The sequence below is a fragment of the Neofelis nebulosa genome, chromosome 2 (genome assembly GCF_028018385.1).
Source record: "Neofelis nebulosa isolate mNeoNeb1 chromosome 2, mNeoNeb1.pri, whole genome shotgun sequence".
In the NCBI taxonomy this organism is placed as follows: Eukaryota; Metazoa; Chordata; class Mammalia; order Carnivora; family Felidae; genus Neofelis; species Neofelis nebulosa.
In genome coordinates, this window is record NC_080783.1 from 111,040,811 (window position 1) to 111,058,790 (window position 17,980).

The 17,980-nt window shown below is 38.2% G+C and overlaps 1 protein-coding gene and 1 non-coding gene across 9 annotated transcripts in view; one reads left to right on the forward strand and one right to left on the reverse strand.

Moving 5' to 3' along the window:
• The window catches only part of WDR33 (WD repeat domain 33), a 105,303-nt gene that overhangs the window by 70,200 nt on the left and 17,123 nt on the right, over positions 1-17,980 (reverse strand). The window lies entirely within an intron of this gene.
• Positions 17,587-17,693, forward strand: LOC131505775 (U6 spliceosomal RNA). The gene has a single exon (XR_009258551.1). It is a non-coding gene; the product is annotated as a U6 spliceosomal RNA (small nuclear RNA).

The window sequence follows — 17,980 nt, forward strand, 5'->3', positions numbered from 1 at the left end:
TTCTCTGTCTGCCTCCCTTTCAGCCCCTCCCCTGCTCACACACTCTTTTCCATTGGAAAAAAAAATTCTTTTTGTTTAATGTTTATGGGGGCACCTGGGTGGCTCAGTCGGTTGAGCATCCGACTTCGCCTCAGGTCATGATCTCACAGTCTGTGAGTTTGAGCCCCACGTCGGGCTCTGTGCTGACAGCTCAGAGCCTGGCTTCGGATTCTGTGTCTCCCCCACTCTCTGCTCCTCCCCAGCTCTCTGTCTCAAAAATAAATAAAAACATTAAAAAAAAATTTAATGTTTATGTATTTTTGAGAAAGGAAGAGAGACAGAGTGCAAGCAGGGGAGGGGCAGAGAGAGAAGTAGACACAGAGTCAGAAGGAGGCTCTAGGCTCTGAGCTGTCAGCAGAGCACCTGACTCAGGGCTTGAACTCAGGAGCCACGAGATCATGACCTGAGCCAAAGTCAGACACTTAAGTGATTCACCCAGGTGCCCCCCAAAATAAACATTTTTTTAAAATAAATAAAAATATTAAGCTTATCATAAAACCCCATTTTATTTATGCAAGAATAACTAAAAAAATGTTTAAATCTGGGGGGCATCTGGATGGCTCAGTTAGTTGAGTGACTGACACTTGATTTCGGCTCAGGTCATGATCCTGAAGTTCATGAAATCGAGCCCCACATCAGGCTCTGTGCTGACAGCACGGAGTCTGCTTGGGATTCACTCTCCCTCTCTCTCTGCCCCTCCCTGACTTGTGGGCTCTCACTCTTACTCAAAATAAATAAATAAACATTAAAAAAAATTGTAAAAAAAAAGTTTTCTTTTTCTTTCTAATTTTTAATCTTTTTTGTCCTTTCAAATTTCCTAGGAATAGTGTAAAAAGAGCAATAAACTATCCTATTTCGTATGAATGTGGAAAGTATGTATATCTAATTTCAGGATCAAAACAACTACCACAAAAACGTGTTTCTCAGCATTGTGTATTTACATATTCATACAAGCAACACTAACATCTGAACAGAAAAAATATTCTCTTGATTTCGACTCAGGTCATGACATCAGGTTCATCAGATGGAGTCCCACATTGGGGCTCCGTGCTGAGCAGGGAGCCTGCTTAGGATTCTCTCTCTCGCTCCCTCTGCCCCTCTCCCCTGCTTGTGCTCTCTCTAAAAAAAATAATAAATTGTCTTAAAAAGCTCAAAAATAAATAAAAATCAAATGAACATCTTTAGGGGTGTCTGGCTGGCTCAGTCAGTAGAGCCTCCAACTCTTGATCTCAAGATCATGAGTTCAAGCCCCAATCTAGGCATGGAACCTACCTAAAATAAATTTTTAAAAACAAATAAACAAACAAACAAACAAACATTTTTAGGGGCTACACTTCAAGGAACTATATACCACCAAATGGAGAAAATGAAAATAAGAGCTTTATCCTTCATAATTACTGTGATTTCTACTTACTCTATTATTCACTTAAGCTACATTAACAACTTAAACTACACTCACGTTTGTCCCCAAAGCATGTTCATCTATCTAGTGTGGAGGGAAGGTGGGACAAGAAAGATAAACTAAGGTACAGAGAGGACAAGTAATTTGGGTATGATTATTAAACACTATATACTAACAAGAAAACCAAATGGCTAAGGAAAAAAAATCCACATGAAACAATGAACTCATCATGTCTTTATTGTACACACAAGCCTTCAATGTTTCAAGCAATAAGCAAAATTTCATCAAGTGCCTACTTTATATTATACCCTGCACCACATATAGCATATCATTCTGATTTACTGAGTATCACTTCTAAATTCAGAGAACAGATTTCAGACCTTGTGGTGGTTGGACCCATCTCTATTTTTGGCAAATACAAAGACTCCTGAGTTCACAAGAGTTTGCAGCATATTCTTAGCCTTCAAGCTTTCAACTACTCCCCAAAAATAAGCAAACCACTCAACTTCTCTGCCTATGTTTTCTCAACCTGGACAAGGAAGTTAATGGACATAACTTCCAAGATTCTTTTTGCTCAAAGATACTATTTTAAATGAAATCTACTATTTTGTTAGCCAACACAGTGACTAGTCTGTTGAACAAAGTGGAATATCCAGACTTAGTTCTCCACTGTTTGTGCACACAAGTCTATACCAGCATTATAATTATGGTTCTTGTCGCAACTGACACAAAGTAACAGGTTTTGTAAGCTTCATCATGTGGCAATTATACCAAAATTATACCTGAAGATAGAAAAGTGAATAGAAAAAAACCGTAAGTGCTTTCCTTCAATAACAGTCATTACAAATTTCACATTGTAGGACTGTGCTAAACAAGAACTCATTTTATTAAACCTAAGCCTCCAAATAAAGTAACAAAAACTGTACATGAATGCTAACAAAGCCTCAAAAATTATGAAACAAATAGTACAATGAAGAGAAAGAACAGGAAGGTATTCATTAGTAAGGGTAAGACTTAAGTTGGAAATTAGATAGAAAAATTAATATAGGGTAATGAGCAGGCACTACCAAATGTACTGAGGCAGTTCCCAGCCATGAATACACACACATTTAGAAATTGCTGGGGGCGCCTGGGTGGCGCAGTCGGTTAAGCGTCCGACTTCAGCCAGGTCACGATCTCACGGTCCGTGAGTTCGAGCCCCGCGTCAGGCTCTGGGCTGATGGCTCAGAGCCTGGAGCCTGCTTCCGATTCTGTGTCTCCCTCTCTCTCTGTCCCTCCCCCGTTCATGCTCTGTCTCTCTCTGTCCCAAAAATAAATAAATGTTGAAAAAAAAAATTAAAAAAAAAAAAAAAAAAAGAAATTGCTGAAACAGTTGAAAAATCCCCATGGCAAAGGGAAGCATAATGAGAAATTCAATTCATTTCAAGAATTTATCAGTGAGCACTAACTACCTGACAGGTTCAAAAGACACACACACACACACACACACACACACACTGCTATCAAAAGACTGACAGTTTGTAAGTAGGTATTGTGCCTGACTACAGTAGCTATGGCAGAATTTGGTCCAATAATCAAATCAAGTAATTCTTACCATGTCAACCAGTAATCAGAGCTTCTGATCACAAAAAAAAAGCTTGTTTTCCCAAACTGAGATGAAATAATTCTAACCAAGAGCAAATTATCTATGCATTAAAGAGCTAGGATAGCAAGTACAATAAGTATGGAACTTTTAAAAATAATAAAAGGTTTTAAGATCCCCACATGATTAACACAAACCTGGATTCCACTGTCAGAACCTTAGCCTGGAAACCTCTATTTTAAGATTATTGATCTCCAGGGGCACCTGGGTGGCTCAGCTGGTTAAGCGTCTGACTCTTGATTTCAACTCAGGACATGATCTCGAAGTTTTGTGATTTTGAGCCCTATGTCAGGCTTTGTGCTGACCATGTAAGCATGCTTAGAATTCCTCTTTCTCTACCCCACTCATGCTCTCTCAAAATAAATAAATAAACTTAAAAAAATTTTTAAGACTATCGATAGCCAAACCAGTAAATATGTCCTGGGATGAAGAGTCTACCCTAAATGAGATCTGATACCTACAAAGTCCCAGAACTTTGAGGGGACCTACATGAGTGGTAAACAAGGCCAGTAACAAAAGCATCATCATGATCTCTTTTTCTTCACTGCCCAATCTTTAATAAATGTGAATCCTCAACAAATTAGAAGAAATTATAATGAGACCATTCAGTTTTTTAAAGAATAAACAAGACAGCTGTTTATATAAGTAGTTTTTAAAAGTTCACATGATTCTGTATCTTGACTGTGGTAGCAGATAAACGAACCTATCCAAAAGGTTATATCTGATTGTACACTGTCATTTATGTGACATTCTTGAAATAACAAAATAACAAAAATGGAGAACAGGAGTTAGGGATAGGGAAGGGGTGTGATTATAAAAGGGGAACTACTGTGGTGATGAACTGTTAAGGATCTTGACTGTGGTGGTAAATACACAAATATATACATATAATGAAATTACAGAAAATTACTCACACGAGCACCAGTAAAACTCAAGAAATCTGTATAAGATCTACAGATTAAAATCAATATTAATCTCATCTTGTGATATTGCGCTATCATTTCCAAGCTGTTACCCCTGGGAGAAATTAGACAAAGTACATGGGACCATTAGGTATTTTTTTTTAATTTTTTTAAATTTACTTTTTAAGACAGAGCATGAGTGGGGATGGGGCAGAGAAGAGAGGGAGACACAGAATCTGAAGCAAGCTCCAGGCTCCGAGCTGTCAGCACAAAGCCCAACACAGGGCTCAAACTCACAAACTGTGAGATCATGACCTGAGGCAAAGTTGGATGCTTAACCAACTGAGCCAGTCAGGCGCCCCATTCGGTATTTTTCTTCCAAATGCACTAAACATACAATCATCTCAATAAAAATTGATTAAAAATGTTAACATGAGGGCACCTGGGTGGCTCAATCCATAAAGCATCTGACTTCAGCTCAGGTCACAATCTTGCTGTTTGTAGGTTTGAGCCCCACACTGGGATCTGCACTGTCAGCTTAGAGCCTGTTTCGGATTCTCAGCCTCCCTCTCTCTCTGCCCCTCCCCCATTTGGGTTTTCTTCCCCCCCCCCCCCCCCATCGGGGGCCTGGGTGGCTCAGTCGGTTAAGTGTCAGACTTCCCCTCAGGTCATGATCTCACAGTTCAGGAGTTTCAAGCCCTGCATCAGGCTCTGCACTCACAGGGACAGCCGGCTTTGGAGTCTCTCTCTGCCCCTCCCAAGTTTGCACCTTCTCTCAAAATAAACTTAAAAAATAAAAAAATAAAAAAATAAAGATTCTATCTCTCCCCCTCTGCCCCCTCCCCTGCTCACTTGTTCGCTCTCTGGGGGGGGGGGGGGGGGGGAAGAAAAAAAAGAGCATTTTAAGACTACCATAAATTTGTTGATAACTAAATTGGACATTAAAAAGCAAATTTTTTGAAATGTTTGAGAGAGAGAGAATATATTAGTGGGGAGGAGCAAAGAGAGAGGGAGCCAGAGGTTCCCAAGCAGGCCCTGCACTGACAACAGCAAGCCCAATCCAGGGCTCGAACTCCCAAACCATGAGATCATGACCTGAGCTGAAGTCAGACATTCAACCAACAGAGCCACCCAGGCACCCCTAAAAATCAATTTTATTTAACTCTCAGTGTAGGAGTTTTCCAACTTTTATAGCTTTCAGCCACAGTTTCAACTGCAGAACTCTTCATAACCTGGGGTAAGGAGCTTGCACTGCATACTTAGCTGTGAAGTTACTGAAACATTTTAGTGGATACTGAACTTGACCAATTTAACATGTTACTTAATACTATACTTGGGCTTTTAGATTGTTTTCTGTGCCATTTCAAGAGCTTTTACATATAATCCACACATGAACATAATTCTGGCTGTCGACTTAATTAGAAAATAATTCAATATTCCACAAGTGTGATTCTGGGATAAAGAAATCTGTACTATCAATTGTTTCAATGGAGATAAACTCAGTGTGGTTTTTCCCCTTGTCATTAGCATACAAAACAAGAGAGCTTTTCCATTTTTATGTGTTTTTTAAACTGGATTATGTATTAACTTACCAACTATTTAAGCCAATAAAAACTGAACAAACGAAGTCTCACTGGATTACTGAATTCATCTTTGCAAAAGTAAAAATGATGCAACATTTTCTAGATAAAGTAATCTTCTAAACTAGGAATAAGGAATTCAAAGATTCAAGTATGAGCTAAAACCAGCAGTTCCCAAAGCCAGGCTTTAAGGCTCTCATCTTCATTCTGATTTAACTGTATGGGATATAAACCAAGCAGCAGAGATTTTTTTTAATGTTTATTTATTTTGAGGGAGAGAGAGCAGGGAAGAGAAAGAGATAGAGGAGAGAGTGAATCCCAAACAGGCTCCACACTGTCAGCACAGAGCCCGACGAAAGGTTAAATTAGAAAAACCACGAGATCATGACCTGAGCCAGAATCTATAATCAGGCGCTTAACCAACAGAGCCATCCAGGCACTCCGTGAGCAGCAGCGCTTTTTAAAGCGTGAATCAAAAAAAAAAAAAAAAAAGCGTGAATCATCAAACAACCACAACCAAGATGCAGAACCCTCTGTTATCAATCTCCTATCACTACCCCTAATCCCTGGCAACAACTGATGTTTCCCATTACTGTAATTTTTCTCTTTTGTTGAATGTCAGATAAATAGAATCACACACTGTGTACCCTTTTGAGTCTGGCATTTTTCACGTAGCTTAACACTTTTGATATTCACCAATGTTGTAGCAAGTACCAATAATTCCATTTTTTAAAGTTTTATTTATTTACAGAGAGAGAGAGAGAGAGAGAGAGAGAGAGAATAAGCAGGGGAGAGGCAGAGAGTAGGAGAGAGACTCCCAAACAGACTCCACACCATCAGTACAGAGCACAACACGGGGCTCAATCCCATAAACCATGAGATCGTGACCTGAGCTAAAATCAAGAGTCAGATACTTAACCGACTAAGTCACCCAGGTGCCCCTCACCAATAATTCCTTTTTTATTATTGAATTCTATGGATATACCACATTTTGTTTATCCATTCTCCAATTCAGGAGAATGCCTGTAGCACTTGACAATTTGAACAAAATTGCTACTGACATTCACGTGTAGTTTTTGTGTGAACTGTTAAGTCTTCATTTTTCCTGAGTAAATATCTAGGATTGAAACTACAATGGTGGAGGGCGCCTGGGTGGCTCAGTTGGTTTAGCGTCGGACTTCAGCTCAGGTCATGATCTCGTGGTTTCATGAGTTTGAGCCCCATATCAGGCTGTTTGCTGTAAGCACAGAGCCCACTTCAGATCCTCTGTTCCCCTCTCTCTTTCTGCCCCTCCCTCACTAGTGCTCTCTCTCAAAAATAAACATTAAAAAAATTTTTTTTAATTAAAAAACAAAACTACAGGGTCATGGAAGTTTTTGTTTAACTTTATGGGAAGCTTTCAAAAGATTTACCAAAGTGGCTGTACCATTTTGCATTCCCACAGCAATGTATTGTATGTGGGAATGTGTGTGTTCCAGTTGCTCTACATCCTCACTAATACTTAATATTGTCAGCTAGGGAGAGAAGGATTGTTTATTTTCTTAGTCACCCTAACAAGCGTACAGTCACATCTCACTGTGGCTATAATTTGCATTTCCCTAATGACTAAAGATGCAGAGAATCTTTCAAGTCCTTACTTGCTACCCATACATCATGTCCAGTGAAGTTTCGGGTTCAAATCTTTTGCTCATTCTTTAATTCGGTTTTTTTCTTATTATAGAGTTTCAGAATTATTTCTGTACTCTACATATAAAATCTTTGTCAGATATGTGATCTGCAAATATCTTCTCTCAGTCTGCCACTTCTTTTCACTCTCTTCAGAGTATCTTTCAAAAAATGGAAGTTTTTATCTTTTTTTAAGTTTATTGGGGGGAGGGGGAGAGAGAGAGAGAGAGAGAGAGAGAGAGAGAGAGAGAGAGAGAGAGAGAGAGAGAGAGAGAAAATCCCAAACAGGCTCTGCACTAGCAGTGAGGGGCTCAAACTCATGAACCATGAGATCATGACCTGAGTCGAAATCAAGAATCACAGCACAAAGAGTGGAAGTTTTTAATTTTAATGACATCCAATTTATCAATTTATGTTATGCTTTTGGTCATATGTAAGAAATTTCATCTAAGCCAAGGTTACAAAGATTTCTCTCCTTTGTTCTCTTCTGCCAATTGTATTATTTTACATTTTACATTTTACGTTTAGATCTCTGATCTATTTCAGTTCATTGCCACATTAGGTATAAGATAGTTTAAAATTCTTTTTTCTCATATGCTGTCCAATTGTTCTGACTCCATTATGTGGAAAAAAAGGCTATCTTTACTGAATTGCCTTTACACCTTTATCGAAATCAACTGACTGCATTTTTTCTATGGGTCTACCTCAATACCCTGATCACTATAACTTCACAGAAGGTCTTGAAATCAGCTACATTTCAGATCAAATCCTCCAACTATGTTGTTCTTTATCAAATGGTCTAGCAATCTGTGTTCTTCTGCCATTTTATAATTTTTAAAAGCAGTTTATCATTATCTACAAAAAAAAGTGTTACTGATTTTGATCTGGGTGCACCAGGCTGAGGAGAAATTACATTTTAACAATACTGAGTCTTCAAACCACAAACAGTAATTCTCTACAAATATTTAGGCCTTCTTTGATTCGCTGCATCAGTGTTTCGTAGTTCTAGACACACAGATCCTGTATACACTTTGTCAGATTTACACCTATTTTTGGTGCCACTTAAGTGGTACTGTTTTTTACTTATTTCCATTCCTGGTTGTTCATTGCTAGTATAAACAAATACAATTAATTCTTATACATTGTGCATATATTTTGCAACCTTGCTAAATTCACATGTTGGTCCTAGAATCTCTCTTGTAGATTCCTTGAAGTATTCTACATAGACAATCATTATCATCTGCAAATACGGGCAATTTATTTCTTCCTTTCTGTTCTAAAAACTTTTTATTTCTTTTTTTGCCTTATCACACTTCTCCATCTTAAAGGAGAAAACATTGTCTTCACTAGTAAGCATTATGGCATTAGCTATATACTTTTGTAGATGCCCTTCATCACATAAAAGAAAAACTCAATTCCTAGAATTTCTAGTTTGTAAGAATTTTTATCAAGTATGAAAAATTTTGTCAAATGCTTCTTCTCCATGTACACAGATGATCATATGGCTTTTCTTAGTCTTAATACAGTAAATAAGCCTCAACAACTTTTAAATGTGGAACACACTTGCATTCCCAAGATAAATCCCACTGGTCATGATGTATCATCCTTTTAATATATTGGTGGAATTTAACTCACATCTTGTCGTGACTTTTGCATCTATGCTCATGAAGAATATTAACATAGTTTTCTTTTCTTGTAACATCTTTTTTTTTTTATTATTTATTTTTTTTATTTTTATTTTTTTTTTCAACGTTTTTAATTTTTATTTTTGGGACAGAGAGAGACAGAGCATGAACGGGGGAGGGGCAGAGAGAGAGGGAGACACAGAATCGGAAACAGGCTCCAGGCTCCGAGCCATCAGCCCAGAGCCTGACGCGGGGCTCAAACTCACGGACCGCGAGATCATGACCTGGCTGAAGTTGGACGCTTAACCGACTGCGCCACCCAGGCGCCCCTCTTGTAACATCTTTATCTGGTTTTATTATCAAGCCTCATATAATGAATTGGGAAGTATTCCTTCTAACATTTCCTGGGAGACACTGTGTAGATTTGGTATCTTTTCCTCTTACATGTTTGGTAGAATTCACTTGCGAAACCATCTGGATGGACTTCAAGTTTCTTCCACTGGAAGGTTTTAAACTATGAATTCAGTTTCTTTAAAAGAAGACTATTCTAGGGCACCTGGGTGGCTCAGTTGGTTAAGCATCCAAATCTGATCTCAGTTGAGGTCTTGATCTCAGGGACATGAGTTCATGCCCCATGTAGGTCCCCATATTGGTCACGAAGCCTACTTAAAAAAAAAAAAAAAAAAGATGAAGACTATTCCAGTTATCTATTCCTTCTGAGTGGGTTTTGGTAGTTTGTTCTTTGAAGGAATTGAGCAGTTTCACTCAAGCTGTCACATTTTGGGCATAGAGTTGTTCATGGTATTCTTATTATTGTTTTAATGTCTATAAGATCGGTAGTGATAGCTCCTCTTTCATTCCTGATATTGTTAACTTGGTCTCCTCCCTCACTATCCATGCTCTGCTTCTATTAAACAGTCTGTCATTCTTTCAAGTAAAACACCAGGTTCTGTAAAAAGTGAATATTAATATTAATATGAATATTAAATAATTTCCTCAGGGAACTATTGTACTTCTGTAAATAGCAAAAGTGCTTTATCCACACTTCCCATTTCATCACACACTATCCATTAGTCTGCTTGGCTTGCCATAACAAACTAGTACCGACTGAGAGGCTGAAACAAAAATTTATTTTCTCACAGTTCTGGAAGCTGAAAATCTGAGATCAGGGTGCCAGCACAGTCAGGCTCTTGGTTTGCAGACAGCCACCTTCTTGCTGTGTCCTCACATGGCAGAAAGAGACAGCAAGTACTCTGGTGTCTCTTCTTATAGGGACCCATCAGGAAGCCCCTACCTTCATTCCCTCATTTAAACCTAATTATCTCCCAAAGGCCAGATTTCCAAATCCCATCACATTGGGGGTTAGGGCCTCAACATATAAATTTTACAGAGACATGATTTAATCCACAGAATGCTCTATTTAAAAAAACATATATTCAAGGTGGGTGGGAGGATGGGTGATACAGGTAATGGGGATTAAGGAGTACACTTGTCATAATGCACACTGGATGATGTATGGAATAGGTGAATCACTACACTGTACATCTGAAACGAATATAACACTGTGTGTTAACTATACTGGAATTAAAATAACTTGAGGGGGAAGGAGGCCTGGGTGGCTCAGTTGGTTAAGCATCCAGCTTAGGCTCAGGTCATGATCTCACAGCTTGTGAGTTGGAGCCCCACATCAGGCTCTCTGCTGTCAGTGTGGAGCCCACTTTGGATAAATAAAAAATAAAAATAATTATAATAATAATAAAAAACAAATTGGGGCACTTGGGTGGTTCAGTCGGTTAAATATCTGACTCTTGATTTCAGCTCAGGTCACGATCTCATGGGTTTGTGAGTTTGAGCCTCACGTCAGCCTCCATGCTGGCCATGCGGACCCTGCTTGGGATTCTCTCTCCCCCTCTCTTTCTGCCCCTCCCCTGGGCATACACGCGTTCTCTTTCTCAAAATAAATAAATAAATTTTAAAATAAAATAAATTAGAGGCGCCTGGGTGACACAGTTGGTTAAGCATCAGACTTCAGCTCAGGTCATGATCTTGCGGTTCATGGGTTTGAGCACTGCAACACACTCTGTGCTGACAGCTCAGAGCCTGGAGCCTGCTTCAGATTCTGTGTCTCCCACTCTCTCTGCCCCTCCCCCATTGGTGCTCTCTCAAAAATAAGCAAACATTTAAAAAATTAATTAAATAAATTAAAAACGCAAAACCAAAGTGGTGCCTGGGTGGCTCAGTCAGGTAAGTATCCAACTCTTGATTTCGGCTCAGGTCATGATCTAACAATTAGTGAGTTCGAGCCCCAAGTCGGGCTCTGCACTGACAGTGTGGAACCTGCTTGGGATTCTCTGTCTCCCTCCCTCTCTGTCTCTCTCTCCCAGAAATAAACATTAAAAAATATATATATATATTCTCAAGGGTTGATATTTAATTAAATTATTTTTAATGTTTTACCAATAACATTCTCAGGTGAAATTGACTTTTTTTCTTTCCAACTACCAGTATAAGGTGGTAGTAAACATAAAATGACTATTAGTAGAAATTTGATACCACTGCCTTGAACCATGCTAAGGAGCCAAGAGCTTTATCCATTACTGCTTTCACACCATACATACAAATGTCAACATAGTAAAAAGGCCTAATAATATCTTAGTATTATGAAAGTAGTTCTGACCTTAATTTGAAAACTTGCCACTGCTATACAGAATTAAATTCAAATAACTAGCACAGAAGAACTTATTACAAACTATGGAGTACATTATTAATTTAAGATATTACAAATTACAAGAAATTATTAATTTAAGATATTATTACAAATTACAAGAAATTTCACAAGAAACATAACCAATAAAACCTGACCAATTCCTAAGCTTTCCAAATTTATTTATGAAAATAATAAAGTTATGCTTTCAACTTGATGAATATACACCTTAGAAAGAAATGGGAAATTCCACAGAATCTAAAAAGAACAAATAAATAAAACTATCTTGGTTGGAATGAAACAAACAAACAAACAAAGCAGGCCAGTGGTATGCTATAAACACTCTCAAATTTGTTTATGCTTGTATCACTTATAAAAAGATATGCCAGGGGCGCCTGGGTGGCTCAGTCGGTTAAGCGTCCGACTTCAGCTCAGGTCACGATCTCGCGGTCCGTGAGTTCGAGCCCCGTGTCGGGCTCTGGGCTGATGGCTCAGAGCCTGGAGCCTGCTTCCGATTCTGTGTCTCCCTCTTTCTATGCCCTCCCCCATTCATGCTCTGTCTCTCTCTGTCTCAAAAATAAATAAACATTAAAAAAAAAAAATTTTTTTTTTAAAGATATGCCAGAAACACTATCAGTGATGGCTTCTGGGGAAGGGAATTAGATGACTTAATGTAAGGAGGAGAAGAAACTTACTCAACACTTTTTGAATTGTAGGTGTTCAAATTCTATTTGAACCATCTATTATATGTGTTACCGCCCAAAATAAATGAGATTTGTTTCATTGGTAGCATTTAATGTTCCGGTGTATTAAAAACTCAATGTAAAACACTGTAAAATTTCACCGTCTCACTCAACTTAAAAAACAGAAGTCAGAATTCAGTTTTGTTTTTAAGAATGTATTTTTCCAGGGTACCTGGGTGGCTCAGTTGTTAAATATCTGACTTCACCTCAGGTCATGATCTCATGGTTTGTGAGTTCGAGTCCCACATCAGGGGAGCTCAAGCCCCACTTCGGGCGAGCCTGTGCCCCGCTTCAGGTGAGCATGAGCCCCAGATCCGGTGAGCTCAAGCCCCGCTTCAGGTAAAACACAAGGCCCACTTCAAATAAGCCCCGCTTCTCTCTCTCTCCCTTCCTCCCTCTCTCTCCTCTGTCCCTCCTGGGATTCTCTCTCTCTCTGTCCCTTGCTCACTTGTACCCTCTCTCCGTCCACAAGAACATATTTTTCCATTTCAGTATATAGTATTATGTATTATCATTCTAAAGCAGTAAGGGTCCTATTTGATCTCCTTTAATGAGTAGATAGTATCCATTTATAAATGACAAAAATACAAGTTTAATTGCATATTCTATTTGGGATTAAGTTTTCAACCAAAAACTTGGGATAGTTTTTAGCTGGAAGCTCTGTAAGACTGAAAAACATGCTTACATGCTTGACATCTATGTGATAGGTCTCTCCAAATGGAGAATTCAGTTCAATAGTTATTTCTGGAGAACTGACAGTTTCACTAGTACATTATTTCAAACACACAGACAAATAAGGCACAATTCTAACAACTATTTTATTTGGAATACCATTTTTAATACTTTTAACCAAAATTAATTTTAAATGGAAAATATGACTGTCAAAAAAACTGTCCTTTCACATGTGCTTACACAATACTGGAAGAGAAAAGGAAGACTTATTCCAGATTATGTGACTGTTTATCTGTTTAGATAAACTAACCTTGGGGGCGCCTAGGTGGTTCAGTCAGTTAAGCACCTGACTTCAGCTCAGGTCATGATCTCAAGGTTCATGGGTTTGAGCCCCATATCAGGCTCTCTGCTGACAGCTCAGAGCCTGGAGCCTGTTTCGGATTCTGTGCCTCCATCCCTCTCTGTCCCTTCCCCACTCACACACACGCTCTTTCAAAAATAAACAAACATTAAAAAAAAATTTTTTTAATGTAACTAACCTTGATGGAACCCTGATTTAAAAAAAGAAAATGTTAAACAAGTGTCAGTGAGGATGTGGAGAAAAGGGATACCTTGTACATTGCTGGTGGGAATGTAAATTGGTATAGCTACTACGGAAAACAGGATAAAGGTTCCTCAAAATATTAAAAACAGAACTACCCCAGGATCAAGGAATTCTACTTCTGGGTAATTATCCACAGAAAATAAAACTACTAATTTAATAAGATATATGCACCCCATGTTTACAACCTAAGTGTCCATCAACAGATGAAAGGATAAAGAAAATCTGTGTGTGTGTGTGTGTGTGTGTGTGTGTGTGTGTGTATGCAATACAATATTTGGCCATAAAAAAAGAATGGAGTTTCAACATAAAAAAGAATTGCCAGTTTCAAGAACATGGATGGACCTTGAGGAAACTATGCTAAGTAAAATAAGTCAGAAAAAGACAAATACTGTATAGGTGAAACTTACATGTGGAATCTAAAAACAAAACAAACAAACAAAGGCCAAGTTCATACATTTAAGAAAACAGATTAACAGACTGGTGGTGACCAGAGGCAGGGGATGAAGGTGGGAGACATGGATGAAGGGGATCAAAAGGTACACCACTTCTAGTTATAAAATAAATATGTCATGGGGATGTAACGGGCACTTGTTAATGGACACTCATTAACAATACTGTATTGCATATGTGAAAGCTGCTAAGACAGATCTTAAAAGTTCTCATCACAAGAAAAAAAAATTTGTAACTATGTGAGGTGATGGCTATTACTAAATTTGTGGTGATCATTTTTCAATATATGCAAATACTGAATTATTTGTACACATGAAACTAATATAATGTTATATGTCAAGTATACCAGAATTTTAAAAATATAGTGCAAAAAAAGTTATACAAAATAATTTATTGAATTTATATATAGTTCAATTAGGTAACCTGGGTAAATAAAGTTAGGTAAATAGAATTTATCTGTCACATTAGATAAACAGAATACATATTAATTAATATTAGGTAATTATTGCTAATTTTCTTTTCTTACTGCTATATGGTTAAGAAAATCTCTTTATTACTGCTGATGATGAACACGGAGGTTTTTAGAAGTCTGCATCTTTCAGAGCTCATAAAAAACCTAAATGAACAAATTAATCCCTCTCTAACGACTATTAGAAGTCACTTGAAGATCCTGTTCCATCTCAGTATCACATTATTATGGACACTGATGATCCCATTATATATGCTGAGTCAAATCTGTATTGTCTATTACATAATTTGCATATTTTTAAGCCTTGGTCCACTGTGAAAACAACACATGGTAATAACAGATTATCTGATAAAAGAGGAGAAAATAGGGGCATCTGGATGGCTTAGTCAGTTAAGCATCTGATGTCAGCTCAGGTCATGATCTCACAGTTTGTGGGTTTGAACCCCACATCTAGCTCTCTGCTGTCAGCACAAAGCCCACTTTGGATCTCCTGCCTCCCTCTCTCTCTGCCCTTCCCCCCCTCTCAAAAATAAATAAACATTTAAAACAAAAGAGGAGAAAATAAAGTAGAAAATAAACATACCACCATTTGCCATTAATCATGTGTACAATTGTGGATTATGTACATTTTTATTCTTTTTTCACATTAACAATTACAATTTAAGAGTTTTCCACATTACAAAACTCTTTGTAAATGTTTTTAACAACTTCCTAAATGTTCCACTAAGAATATGATTTACTTAAATGTCTCAATGCTTAGTAAAGGAAATGAGCCTCCACCATCTCTTCTTTAATAAGATCTCAATTCACAGACAATGTCCTCTATGCTGTATTTGCCAATGGAAGTGGACAACAATTACCTTGGGTTTGTTTGGTGATTATAATTTCAGGTCTGTCACTCTTGTGACACTGGTGGACACTCAAAGGAAGAGAGAAAATATATACAATCATCTCAACTAATTTTTACTTCTAACAGGTATACGTAAGTAGCAGTGCAGGGGTGATCTCTGTTTCCTGTACCGTGACATGCAAAAGGCTCTCCTAATAATCCACATTCAAACTGAAGAGGAAAACTGAAATCTCTAATGAAGCTGTATGTATTTATGAGTATCAATGAATAAAAACTGCTTGGATGGTTTACCTTTAAAAAATCTCATTGCTGGATTTTTTAAAAGTATTTTTAAAATTTTTTAAAATATTTATCTTTGAGAGAGAGGGAAAGACACAGTGCGAGTGGGTGAGGGGCAGAGAGAGAGGGAGACAGAAAATCTGAAGCAGGCTCCAGGCTCTGAGCTGTCAGCACAGAGCCCAATGCGGGGCTCGAGCTCACAAGCTGTGAGATCATGACCTGAGCCAAAGTCAGGTGCTTAAGTGACTGACCCACCCAGGTGCCCATGGTATTTTTATACAGAAGCACACATAAGATTATGTTTCAGCTGGTCTTATGCAAATGTCATCCAAGGCTCACAAGAATCTAACCCTGTATTTCCCCTAGGAACAACCATTTAGTATTTGCTAATTCAGTGTCATAACAATATCACAAAATATTATTGCCATGAATAACAGGAATCAACTAGAGCTGGGAATACTTACTATTAACAGGGAAAAAATAATAGAATTGGATGGGAAAGACAGTGCAAGAATGTTCTCATTCTCTTTTTAATCTCTTCCAACTATAAGAGCCCCTTCCTCAAGTCAGTCTTAGAAGCAAGTTCAAGATACACAAGAGAATTGTACCACTCTAATACTATTCACAACTCCTCCACAGAACACCTAAGCCTTGGGGGGAGAGGAGTACAAAGCATTTGAATAAAAAGTATAAGGAACTAGGAAAGCTAACTAAGACTCTATTTGAGGCTCTGATAACTTCCCTGCCAATGCTGGAGAACTTTTTGACACTGTGATTTCTTTTTTAAAGTTTTTTTGGGTGGCTCCTGGGTGGCTCAGTCAGTTGGGCATCCGACTTTGGCTCAGGTCATTTCACAGCTTATTGGTTCGAGCCCCACGTTGGGCTCTGTGCTGAAAGCTCAGAACCTGGAGTCTGCTTCTGATTCTGTATCTCCGTCTCTCTCTGCCCTTCCCCCGGCTCGCATTCTCTCTCAAAAATAAAAACATTAAGGGGCGCCTGGGTGGCGCAGTCGGTTAAGCGTCCGACTTCAGCCAGGTCACGATCTCGCGGTCCGTGAGTTTGAGCCCCGCGTCAGGCTCTGGGCTGATGGCTCGGAGCCTGGAGCCTGTTTCCGATTCTGTGTCTCCCTCTCTCTCTCTGCCCCTCCCCTGTTCATGCTCTGTCTCTCTCTGTCCCAAAAATAAATAAAAAACGTTGAAAAAAAATTAAAAAAAAAAAAAAAAGAATTCTTTATAAAAAAAAAAATAAAAATAAAAAAAATAAAAAAAAATAAAAACATTAAAAAAACATTTTTTTAATAAAGTTTTTTTTGGAGGGAGGGGGGCAAACAGAGAGAGGAGAAAATCCTAAGCAGGCTCAGCACTGTCAATGCAGAGCCCGATGCAGGGCTCAATCTCACAAACTGCAAGATCAAGACCTGAGCTGAAATCAAGAGTCAGACATTCAACTGACTGAACCACCCAGGCACCCCAATATTTTGATTTCTAAAATGAAGGAATAAAATTAAGGACCACTAATATCACTCAATACTTAAAATTTGTAAAGCACAGAATGATTATGAATTATAATCCTGTATTTGATATTCAAGAAAACTTTTGCTATTTTTAAACCAGGTTACAACTGGCTGTGATTTCCAAAAGTACCTTTGTATATTTACAAATTTCAGAAAACCATTCTATGATTTAATAGAGATGAACAGAGGCAAACAAAAAATGTCTTACAAAAAATTTTGTCTTGCAAAAAAATCTTTCAGTCAAGTTCACAGGCATAAGCAGCAGAGAGAAAAAAAAGACTATTACTTCAACCTATCTGTAACACGAAATTTTATATAACCATTTAAAATCTCGAAATATTTTAAACAAATTGCACATGATCTAATGTTAAGTGGAAAAATCAGATTGTGAATAATTACAATTACTTTAAAAGAACCATACGCTTTTGCGCAAAAGCCAAAAAACAGGTGCTCACTTCAGCAGCACATATTCTAAAACTGGTACAATACAGAGAAGATTAGCATGGTCCCTGCACAAGAATGACACACAAATCCGTGAAACGTTCCGTATTTAAATAAAGGGGGGGGGGGAGGCAGAAAAATGGGAAGGAACACATAAGAAAGGCAACAAAGCATGGGAGTTACAGTAAAATTTTGCTGTCTTCTTTATACCTTCAGTTTTTCTAAGCTGTCCACAACAGATGTGGATTACTTTTACAAGAAGGTAAGAATGGTGTTTTCTGTTTAAAATGCTCTTCTGGGGGCACCTGGGTGGCTCAGTCATTTGGGTGCCCAACTCTTGATTTCACCTTGGGTCATGCTCTCACAGTTTGTGGGGTCCAACCCTGCATAGTACAGAGCC